Source organism: Megascapheus bottae, chromosome 16 (genome assembly GCF_031878675.1).
Source record: "Megascapheus bottae isolate mThoBot1 chromosome 16, mThoBot2.hap1, whole genome shotgun sequence".
Lineage (NCBI taxonomy): Eukaryota > Metazoa > Chordata > Mammalia > Rodentia > Geomyidae > Megascapheus > Megascapheus bottae.
This window is the reverse complement of record NC_143524.1, coordinates 55,626,375-55,638,057: the sequence shown is the minus strand read 5'-3', so window position 1 is coordinate 55,638,057 and position 11,683 is coordinate 55,626,375. Positions and strand designations below refer to the sequence as shown.

The 11,683-nt window shown below is 37.2% G+C and overlaps 1 pseudogene; it reads right to left on the bottom strand.

The window, feature by feature from the left end:
- Positions 1-5,372: 5,372 nt before the first annotated feature.
- Positions 5,373-6,567, bottom strand: LOC150053620 (zinc finger and BTB domain-containing protein 35 pseudogene; annotated as a pseudogene).
- Between the last annotated feature and the right edge of the window lie 5,116 nt (positions 6,568-11,683).

The window sequence follows — 11,683 nt, the reverse complement described above, 5'->3', positions numbered from 1 at the left end:
TTGGTTGATGTTGATACAGCTGCAGCATAAAATGTACTCAAAACTCAGATTGTGTTTTATTGCAATTAAATGTAACGACCACCTAAGTTCCTGATCACCTATGCTCATTTGAATACCAGCTAAAAACAATAATTTCAAAGATCAGAGAAATGAGCTCTTACTTGCACAAATTTATATGTGCATCAAATTTACAATTACACTGCTATGTTAATGAGCTATGGAGGGAGCTGCATGATAGGAAATGTCTTTGCAGAAGGCTTAGAGATTGTGGAGACTGACAGAGGATGTTAGTGGTTTTTATTTTTTTGTCGGGGTAATGTATGGTGGAGTTACAGTTGCATTCAACAGGTAGTGGGTGCATTACTTCTAACACATGGATAACCCTTCTTATGTTTTTGTCCCCATTTCTCTCCCCATCCCCTACCAATCATCTTGTTTCACCTCCTTCCGTCCCCTATTTCAAATAAACGTATATACAATATACCAGGTAACGAAGTAGTCAGACAGAGTAACCACTTGAGATTAACCATGGGGGGGGGGAGAAAAATAACGTAGTACATTAAGAACAAGAATCACAAAGATAACCCCCTTGTTTCCATGTCCTACTGTTCATTTAGTCTCATCCTATATGACCTTATGTATCTAGGTTTTGAGCTATTGCGATCCCCTGCTAGGAGAGTCCTAGATGTGTACTAATTAGTACAGATGAGGGAAACTATTGAGCCTGTGTTCTTTTGGGTCTGGCTTACTTCACTTAATATGATTTTTCCAAGTCTTTCCATTTTTTTTTTGTGGGTTGTGGGGCTTGAACTCTGGGCCTGGGCATTGTCTCTGAGCTTTTCAGCTTAAGGCTACCACCCTACCCCTTAAGCCACAGCACCACTTCCATTTTCTTTTCTAGTGGTTAGAGATACGAGACTCATGGTCTTTAGTGCCAACACTGGCTTTGAATCCTGATCCTCAGATCTCAGCCTTCTGAGTAGCTAGAACTGCAGGCTTGAGACACTGGGCCTGGCAAGTGTTTCCATTTCTTTACGAATGAGGTGATGTCTTTCTGATGGCCTTCTAAAAACTGTTGAAAACAGATGGTACAGTAAATGACCAGGAATTCAGAGCAACAGGAAATGACTCGTGACCAACAATGAAGTTACCATGACAGTGGTTCTGAAAGGTATCCACGCAAATGGTACAGTGGGGCCAGGAAGAAAGGCTAAAGGGAAGAAAAGACATTAGATGAAAACTGGATGTACCTTCTGTGAATGCCATGAGTGTTTGATGATACTGTGAATCACAAAGGAGTAGAAACAGTCTCCGTGAGTGAGCTAGGGTCCTCTGTTGATCCATCCAACCACACTCCTATTCACTGAAGATCCTTAAATTCATCAAGAGGTTGCAACTTGTTGGGTGTTTGTGGCTCATGACTATAATCCTAGATATTCAGGAGGCTGAGATTTAAGGATCCAACCCAGGCAAGGAAATTCTGTGAGGTTCTTCCTTCAAATTTACCAAAAGGCCAAAAATGGTGCTATGGCTCAAGTGGAAGAATGCTAGCTGAGAGCCACAAAGCTCAGGGACAGCACCCAGGACTTGAGTTCCAGCTCAGAGACTAGCATGTGCATGCTCACGTGTGGACACACACACACACACACACACACACACACACATACACACACACGAAGTTGGAGTTTTTCAGCTTCTAGTAATTAAAGTTAAAGAAATATCAGTGTCTGCCATATAATTAGTAAAATAGAGTGCTTCCTTGGTATTACTTTTGCTGGAAGGCCCTCTTTTTCTCTACTGGATGTCTATTAAAATGTATTTACTTTAGTTTCAGTGCAACCAAACTGAAGCTTTGCTAAGTGGTTTGAAGTGCACCAAATCAAAGATTAAATTGTTGGAAAGTACGTTTGGCTGTATTCACTAACAGTGTGGTTGTAGATTCATAGCTAACAGTGTGGTTGTAGATTCATAGCTTTGTCTTACTTTCAGTGAGCCTGTTTTATTGTCTTCATTTTATTCAAGATCTAAGTAAATATGGTCAAAGTACCAATCCAGAAGACAATTAACTTAATTACAATCACTTGGTATTATTTAAGTACTTAAAATTACTTAATATTATTTCAAAGCCCTTCTTTTGTTTTAAAAGAAGCTAAGTCTGGTTAAATAAGTTTACTAGAATCCACTCCATCTTATATAGGGTATTTAATCGAGAAGTGGAGCTATGGCTCAAGGGGTAGAGTGATGGCCTTAATCAAAAGCTCAGGGAAGGGATAGTGCCAGACCCTTCCTGAGTTCAAGACCCCAAACCAGCATGCACACGCATGTGTGTGAGCACACACACACACACACACACACACACACTCCAAAACACCATGCCAACTATTTATCTAATTCATCTTATAATTGCCTGTGCTTAGATTTTAAATTCATTATGTGAATTTGTTTCATTTTTAATAGGTCTCCAACATAGGTAATAAATGTTAAAGGAAATGGATTTTCAGCATTCAGTTTGCTGTATCGTGAAGTAGAACATTCAATCCATTGCTTTGGGAAGTTCATAATCACATACACTGCTATCTGTATTTTATATAAATTATTTCTGGCAGGATTCCTTTGTTAATATCATGGCAAATTAAGTCTTTAATTAAAAAAAACTTTGAGCCTTTATTAAGATGTGTGAAATGCTTTGATACATGTAAGGTAAGATGTGCTAAGTATAATTAGATACAGACAATTTACATATGCTGAGAATTATACTCAGAGATACCATTGGTTTTTATGTGAATTTTACACTTTGGAGTAATTCTCAAAATATATGAAAGTTAACTTGTATATCTCAAGAAGTCTATTTTTATAACTATTTTATTTTGGAAAAAAAAGCAGATGTTTTATTATCTTTTAAGAAAGGAAATGGTATTTTCTTAAAATGCCATTTCCTGTGATACATCACTTCAAGCATAGTGTTAAAAATAAGGGAAAAATCTCATTAAGACTCTAGTGATGTTATATTTAGAAAAGCTCTGTTGGATTTAAGCATTATAACTTCCTGAGTTTTATCTTAAATATACTTTTTAAAGCTAAGCAAAAATAAAGAAAATACGCATTTAAGGGAATGGACTCTGTAAGAAATGTTTTTATAATGTTTGGAACCAAGGAAATCATTCTGTGAACAAGAAAAGAAGATGCACATATAGTGCTATTGTAATTATTTCACATATCTATGTATATGCACATGCCACATAAACATAAATAATGAAATAATATAGTTTTGGCAGTGACTGCTGGATAAAATTTTGATTTGTTTTTCTGTACTTTCTATTTTTTCCTCCTTCTGGAAAATGAATCTGTATAAACATTCAATAAAAGCATAAAAATAAAAATACTCTCTGAGAGGGAAATGCATCTGTATAAACATGCAATAAGAACATAAAATGATGAATGAAAATTCAATATTATATATACACACACATATATATATATAAACAGAGGCATTTACAGTTTACTAGTAACTCTGAGAATAAACTATCTTCCTTTCAGTGACTCTATTTTGTTTCTTCATAAAGTAGATAGCACTATAGTCTATTCATATTACAGACTGATAAAGAGAAGTTCAGAAAATTATTATTAAGGAATAATAGTTCATTTTTGTTGATTATTTAAGTGCTTTAAATTCATAAGATACAGAGCCTTCCTACACAGCCCATGCTCGTTTCAAATTCTTAATCCACATCATTGAGTTCAAATAATAACAAAAGTGTCACTGTGATCAGGGTTAGAACTGATGTTATACTCCTTTTAGCTTAAATAAAACAGTGAAGTATTTTGGATGCTGGGATTATAGGCATATACAACCAGGCCCTATTTACTCTAAGTGTTAACATGTGTTAACTGAATACTTGGCAGAGCAGTATTAGTTTTATCTCTCTTCCCAAGGGGAGAAACTGTGGCACAGAAAGTTTAAATAATTTTGTTCACACAACCAAAAGCTAACTGGCCATACCAGAAAGAACCCAAGTACTTTGGCTTTCAGATCCAGATTTGGTCAAAAGTTTATGCCTGAACTTGCTGATGTCTTTATGCCTTGGATTATGCATCATTACTCAATGGAAAGAAACTGATCTTAGTTCTAGATGGTTCTGGATTTAAATTTAATTTAAATTTCAGTTTAAATTCTGTTAAAAAGACCTACTATAAAGATGATGACTATAGTTCAAAATTGTGTTTCACATTTTTTTAAAGTTTACTTAAAAATGTATTTCCCAATATTTAACAAGTAGAGATAATAGCATATTGGTTTATTTTATGTGGTTGTTATTTTATTTCCAAGTAATACTGATTAAAAATATTTACATACCTACTTTTAAGTCCACAGTTTAGCACTCTTATTTGTATGGCTTTAATAGTTATAGCACAGAATCTTTACATTAAAGATTGGGGAAAAGATTCCATTCAAAACAAAGCTTGATATATACATGTTTTCCTCTGTACTTTATTTTAAATACATTAATTTTTAAATGAGGCTCATTTTTTTCAATCTGGTGGTAAAATACTAGCGCAATTTTCATCAAAATAAAGTTTACCACAGATGTAAATGAATATTCCCAATTGAAAATGGCCCTTTAGCTGCCATTAAATGAAAATTTTCAACCTAACTTAAAATGAAAAAGAATTGGCAATTGTCATGATAAGCAAAAATATGAAGTACTATAATTGCTACAATGCTCCTACGACACAAACTTTGAAAGAACCACAGATGCTTTACAGAAGTTTAGTTGGTTTTGAAAGGCACATGGGTGTTTTGTTTTTTTACATTCTATAAATTTTGCCACCATCGTTTCTGTTACAGAGTTGGCATCTGTGACTACTGGGAAAGACAAAGTTTTTCAAAAGAAAGAAAGCCAGACCCAAAACTTAACTGCACAGCAACAATGCACTTTTCTTCATGCAGCCTTGTTTCCTGTATATTCAATTTTCTAACATGCATTAGAATACATAAACTTGTATTCTAATGATTTTACATTTGATTTTACAATATGGAAAGAATCTGAGGAAGGACATGACCTGGGAAAGAGAAAAGGGACCCTTTTCACAATGAAAATAGATGCATTTGTACCCAACTATATAGTAAGAATATAATCCATTTAGGCTTTCAGAAATAGACGTCTCAAAGCTCCCCTTCATTTATGAGAAAAATCCCCATTCTGTCAGTAACTTGGGGGAGGGGTGTCAGCTTGTTTCCATAGAAACAGTTCAGCACAAAATGAAATAGTTTAACTTGGGTCCACTTATCTGTTAGCCTAAGGACAGTCACACTGCCCATCATCAGTTCAAAAATTGGACATACACATTTAAAAATGCACAAATTTGTTACTTCATTGTAAAATGGGCATAGCTGTTCTGTCGTCCTCTGCCTGTTCATATGGGGAGTCTAATGTTGGCTTGGTCTCTAAACCCTCAGCACCTTCGCGATCTTCCCTGGCAGCCTGAGCAGCATCTGCTTGGGTCGGCGCACTCTGCTCTTGGCTCAGGATTGCAGGAGTCATGTGATCCAAGTCTGCCTCTAGAAGCTCAGTATGTACTTCCCCTGGCATCTGATTTACCCGTTCGTTCCTCGTGGAGCTCCTCGACATGGACTTCCGTACCTTCTTCGGTATGAATTCGACCCACTTCTAGATAACTCACTTGGACCTGCTCTGGAAGTTCACGTATATGGGAATCATGCACTTGGCCGTCCTGAAGCAGATGTGGATGAACTTGTTCCACAGTCACTTGTGCTGAGTCTACCTGGACCTGGAGCAGTGGTAACACATGCACCTTTCCAACTTGTTCTATAATCGTCATTGTCGTACTGGCCCAGTTTGCACATGAGTTTCTACTGAAAGAACTTCTTCAGTTACTTGATGCTCTGAAATACTGTGAGCATCACTGAGGTGCCGCCTTAACTCCTGCATAAACCCCTGCATAAACCACAAGTCACACAGCGTACAATGATCGAGTTTATCTCCAGTGTGTATTACCAAGTGATCTTTGAATTGGTCCCAACTGTTAAAGACGCTGTTACAGACCTGGCACTCATAAAGCTTCTTCCTTCCCTTTTTTGCCCCTACTCCAGTTTGGCATGCTGTGAGGTGACATTTGAGGGTGCTATTTCTAGCAAATCTTTCATGACAATTTGGACACTCAAAAGGCTTTTCACCTGACTTCTAGGGCTTTGATAGCTTCAGGCATTTGTAGAAACTCTGCTGCTTTCCATGCATCATTGGCTTCTTCTTCTCCTTGTATCATCAATTTTGCTGTATATGTGAATTCAATTAAATGACAAAAAGCCATTTTACTAACACCTTCTATTTCTACCAAAGGTTCTTGAGTAAATTCTTGAAAGAGTTTGTAGAAGAACTTACTGCAAGCAGCCAAAACAGCCTTGTGAGCTTTAAAATGGTGTCCATCGACAATGAGGGTGATGTCGGTAAACCGGTCCTGCTCCCACTGTTCATTCAATCCGTCCAGGATCATTTTATGATGTTCAGGAAACTCTTGAAGGCATTCCATCGTTTCTTCAGCCTCCATGGCCGTTGGGTTGCTTCAGGGGGAATTTATGTTTGTGGGGCATGGGGTTTGAACTTGGCCTGGGCGCTGTCCCTGAGCTCTTTAGCTCAAAGCTACCACCCTTCCCTTGAGCCAAGCCCCACTTCCCATTTTCTAGAGGTTAATTGGAGATGAACGTCCCATTTTTTTTTTGTGTCCAGACTGGCTTTGAACCTTGATCCTCAGATCTCAGCCTCCTGAGTAGCTAGATTTACTTGTGTGAGCTACTGTACCCAGCTTAAACCTTATTTTATTGTTAGTCATAGAAGTCCTTTCAGTTTTCTAAACAATGGTTTAGTTATCTGATTTGATGTTTATGGCCAGTGAGCGTGAAGTATTCACTATAAGCCACTGCTAAGAAACTGAGATGTATCATCTGTAGGACTTAGCTAGAATCAACAACCAATCACTGGAACTCATTGAGCTCAAGCCCAATTGCTTGAGTGGCTGCCCTTGGTCACAATGAACAAAACCCAAGGACTTGCCTTTCTTGTTGGAATTAAAGCACAAAAAGCAAAGAGAAGAGTTGTCCTCTAAGAGTGCCCTGGGATCTGCTTAGTTGTGTCCTGTTTTCAGAGAAGATATCCACCACTTCCTTTGATGAGACCCATAATTACAGTCTTCTGCAATGCATGCCTATTCACTGTCATCCTGTTTTTCCTAGCTGTGCTAACTTCTGTGTATAATAAATGTCAGGTAGCACTAGCTAATTAGGAAGCAGCAGACAATACAGGTTGATACATAACTCTTACTCTTCCAAGGCCCTGACTTATTGACTTGTGACTTCACTATGAACCCAAGGTACCATAAAGCTACTTATGTGATTATGGTTAGAATGGATATAATCTTCTTAGCCTCAGTTGAAACTGTGAAAATCTCTTTCATCTTCAATTATTATTTATTTGGCCCATTTCTCTGGAAGGCAGGAGGACTGAGCCACAGGAGCCTGCTCCAGCAGAAAAAAAAAGTTAGTCCTGCATTCCAGGAGCTGGAAGACTGGGTCTCAAGCCCTGTGAGGGTGGAGATGGGATGTGCCAGGAATTTGTGTTCTGATGTTACTCATCACAATATTGCTTTAAAAATACCTGCAGAAAATGTCCCAGCATACAAAGTGGGAATGAAGGATCAGATTGCACACATTAAAGAAAATAGATGCTTAGAATAACCTAAGATATGTCCTTGATTCAAGAGTGGTCCGGATGACTGATCAATTGACTCCTGTGTTAGCAAAGCCTAATATGTACTTTTTGCAGATGTACACACTTCATTCAAGAACTGCTGAGAATTTTGGAAGAATGTGTCTTTTAGGCTATAAACTCAGATGGAATTCTTTTCAGAGAACCTTGACTTTAATAAATCAGTGGGGAAAATTTGGTTGAACAGGAGGAAGCCATAGAAATACTTGGCAATGGTTGTGATCAGGTTTACCAAGTCAGTCTGGAGGTAGAGAGGCTGCCTGGCTGCCTGCAGGTTTTCTGCATCACATACCCTGATCTTCCTGACTCTTTGGGTACTGAGGAAGTCCAAAGGCCTCAATTTGGAATTTATCAAGGGATTATGAGCCTCAAGCAACCCAGAAATATCTGGTGGTATGCCTCAGGTCTTCTTTTACCTATTCTCTGTAGCATAGACTAATATATATATATATACACACACACATATATATATATATATGTATTATCCATATGCCTCCCTTCTGGAAGATGATTCCAGTAGTTTAGTTAAGTCCCTCTGGTTGTAGGGGGCTGTCACCAATCATTTCTATAGTTTATGATACATTTATTAAAAAGCTGGCTAAGATCAGGGCAACAAAAATTGATCAGACCTCTATCCAAAGACTTTAATTGCTAGAGGTAAACAGACTAGAGCTAAGAGACTTATTTTGATGGAAACATTTTAAGAAAAAAAAACCTAAACAACTAGCAACAAAACCTTTCTGTCGTTTTTAACATCTGCATTTTCCACCTTTTTTTTGAGTCCTTCTGAACCAACATTTCTGAATGAAAGACAGTCTTTAGGTTCCTGAGAGTAAAATGGCAGAGCTTAATTTTATCTACCTTCCTAATTGGACCTAGATGAGTTTAACTAAGTATCCTCCACTGTCAATATACTCTATGTTTTCTGCTCCCCACAGGTCAATTTTATAAACCTTCACAATAAACGTTAGTTATTACTGAGGCTAGAGTATGCCAGGGCTTGAAAAATCTACAGGCAACATAGAACTTCAGTGCTTTTTAAAAATACCAGTGTAGGCCAGGTGGGTGACCAGTGGTAGAGTATCTTCCTAGCATACATGAAGCCCTGGGTTCGATTTCTCGGTACCACATGCACAGGAAAGGCCAGAAGTGATGCTGTGGCTCAAGTGGTAGAGCATTAGCCTTGAGAAAGGCCAAGAACAGTGCTCAGGCCCTGAGTTCAAGTCCCAGGACTAGCAAAAATAAATACATACATAAATAAATAAACTAAAAATAAAAACATCTGTGTTTTTTCTAACACTTTTTAATATAGCAACTGACAATGGCATTATATTCTAATACTGACTGAGAAACATTAATTAAAATTGTATATTTATGCTTTAGCTGCCTATAAGATTCAATAGAAATTAAATATCTAGTAAAAGCTTCGTGTGAAAAACTTAGATAATACAGTTAGGTGAAATTTCCAAATACAGAAATAAGAGACAAACACAATGAATTATACTTGACTTGTTAGACAGATATTCTACTGCAGACACACACCTATAGCCAAAGAATGAACTTTTTTTTATTGTTGGGATAATGTTTAGAGGAGTTACAGTTATATTTGTCAGGTAGTAGTGACATTACTTCTCACACATTGACACCCCTCTCATGTTTTTTCCCCATTTCCCTTCCCCCACCCCCTCCTAATAATTTTTTTTCTCCCCTTCTCTTCCCTATTTCAAGTAAACAAATCAAGTATACAACATACCAGGTAACAAAGTCAGATACAGTACCAACATGAGATTAACCATAAGGGCAGAAAAACAGAGTGAAATATTTTTAAGAGCCTTCATTGGGTCTAGAGTTGTCTTTTTTATTGTTGTTGATTGGTTGGTTTCCTGCAGTACTAGGACTTGAACTCAAGGCTTAAAGCTTGCTCAGCTTGCTTGCTCACAAAGCTTGCCCTACCACTTGAACCACAACTCGAGTACATATTTAAAACTTTCTGCAATGTTTAGAACAGATGAAAAGATAGGGAAGCTTGTCAACAAATTAGATGGATGAATGTTTCTTGGAACTGAAGAATATAGGTATTCATATGAAAGAGACTATTTAGTGACTTAAACCAAGGCGCATCAATGAAAACACTTGAAAAGTTAATATGAATAAAATAAGTAACAATGCCTAAATGATTTCTAACATAAGTACACATTAATTTTTTTGCCAGTCCTGGGCTTGAACTCAGGGCCTGGGAACTGTCCTTGGACACTTTTGCTCAAGGCTAATGCTCTGCCACTTGAGTCACAGCACCACTTCTGGCTTTTTCTGAGTGTGTGGTACCAAGGAATCAAACCCAGGGCTTCATGCATGCTACATGAGCAATCTACCACTAGGCTATGCTCCTGGCCCTACAAATTAATTTTATATATAAAAATAATTACACTTTAAGTCTGTCTTCTCTATTTGATTTTTCTTTCAAGTTTCATTTATAATCATGCCCCTATGTCTAGAAAAGTGAGATAACCAATGCTTACATATGTATGTATATTACATTTTTGGTTTTCAACATAATAGATCACATGTGATATATTATATATATATAAACCTATGTATTTTGGCATTTTGCAGATGATATAATACTCAGGTTATAATGTACATGAATAAATTATTATTCATAAGATGTTAAGTGACTGCAAGGTTTTAGGTTTTAAATGTGTGTGTGTGTGTGTGTGTGTGTGTGTGTGTGTGTGTGTGTGTCCATGTCCTGATAATGTGTCTAGGTCCTATGGATTGAACTCATGGCTTCATACTTTCACTCACTTTTTCTCTCATAGCCGGAGCTCTACCTCCAGAGCTATGACTCCAATCCAGCATTTTGCTGGTTAATTGGAGGAATCACAAATTTTTCTGCCCAGGCTAGTTTCAAACACAGCATCCTGGGTATTAAGGGTTATAGACATGGGCCACCAGTGCTCAGTTTAAATTTTAAATTTCATGGACAGAATACGGTCCAAACAATTTACAGTTGATGTGTGCCTCAGTTGCTACTTAAAATAACAGGAAGCTGTGCATTAGTAGCTCACACTTACAATCCTAGCTACTCAACAGCCTGATATCTGAGGTTTATAGTTCGAAGCCAGCTTGGTCCAGAAACTCTGTGAGCTTCTTATCTCCAGTTAATACAGAAACCCAGAAGTTGAGCTATAACTCAAGTGGTAGAGCTCAGACCTAGAGCACAAAAGCAACAGGGTATTAACTATTTTGTGCATTGATCTTTAAAGATTATTTCTTGAAGATACATTCTGACAGCAAGCCAACTGGTTAATGGTTGCTAAAGTGTTTGGCAATTATTTCTAGACTTAAGATACATAATGTACATGAGAACATTGTCTTTGAAAAAGTTTCTTTGCTTTTAAAATCAATTTACAAAAGCTAGATGAAGGGCACTGGAAGTGTGCAAGTGGAAGAAATCTAGTGGGTTCCAAAAGTTATTGGCAGAGTCAAACCAAATCAAAATACCTCTCTTAGCATTGTTTGGAATCGGTTTGCCCAATACTTGTAAACCAATGCTAATAACAGGGTTACGGCTACTTGCGGGAAAAAATAAGGAAAATATAACCAACACATACCAGGTGGCTTATTATGTATTGAGCATGTACTGGCTGATAATCACTGAAGACACTGTCTTCAATCTTTTATTATATTTTCTGTTGTTAGGAAAAGATTTACCGGATATCTGTGTAGATCAGGATATTGAATATATGTGGACTTGAACGAGTATAAAAATATAAACAAGTATAAAATGTCAACAAGTGTAAAAACAGGTGGCCCAGTGGTAGTGTGCTTGCAAAGGCTTAAATAAACTGAGTCATATATTAGTTCTGAGGTGGTGAATAGAGTTCTTCATTGAAGTAGTT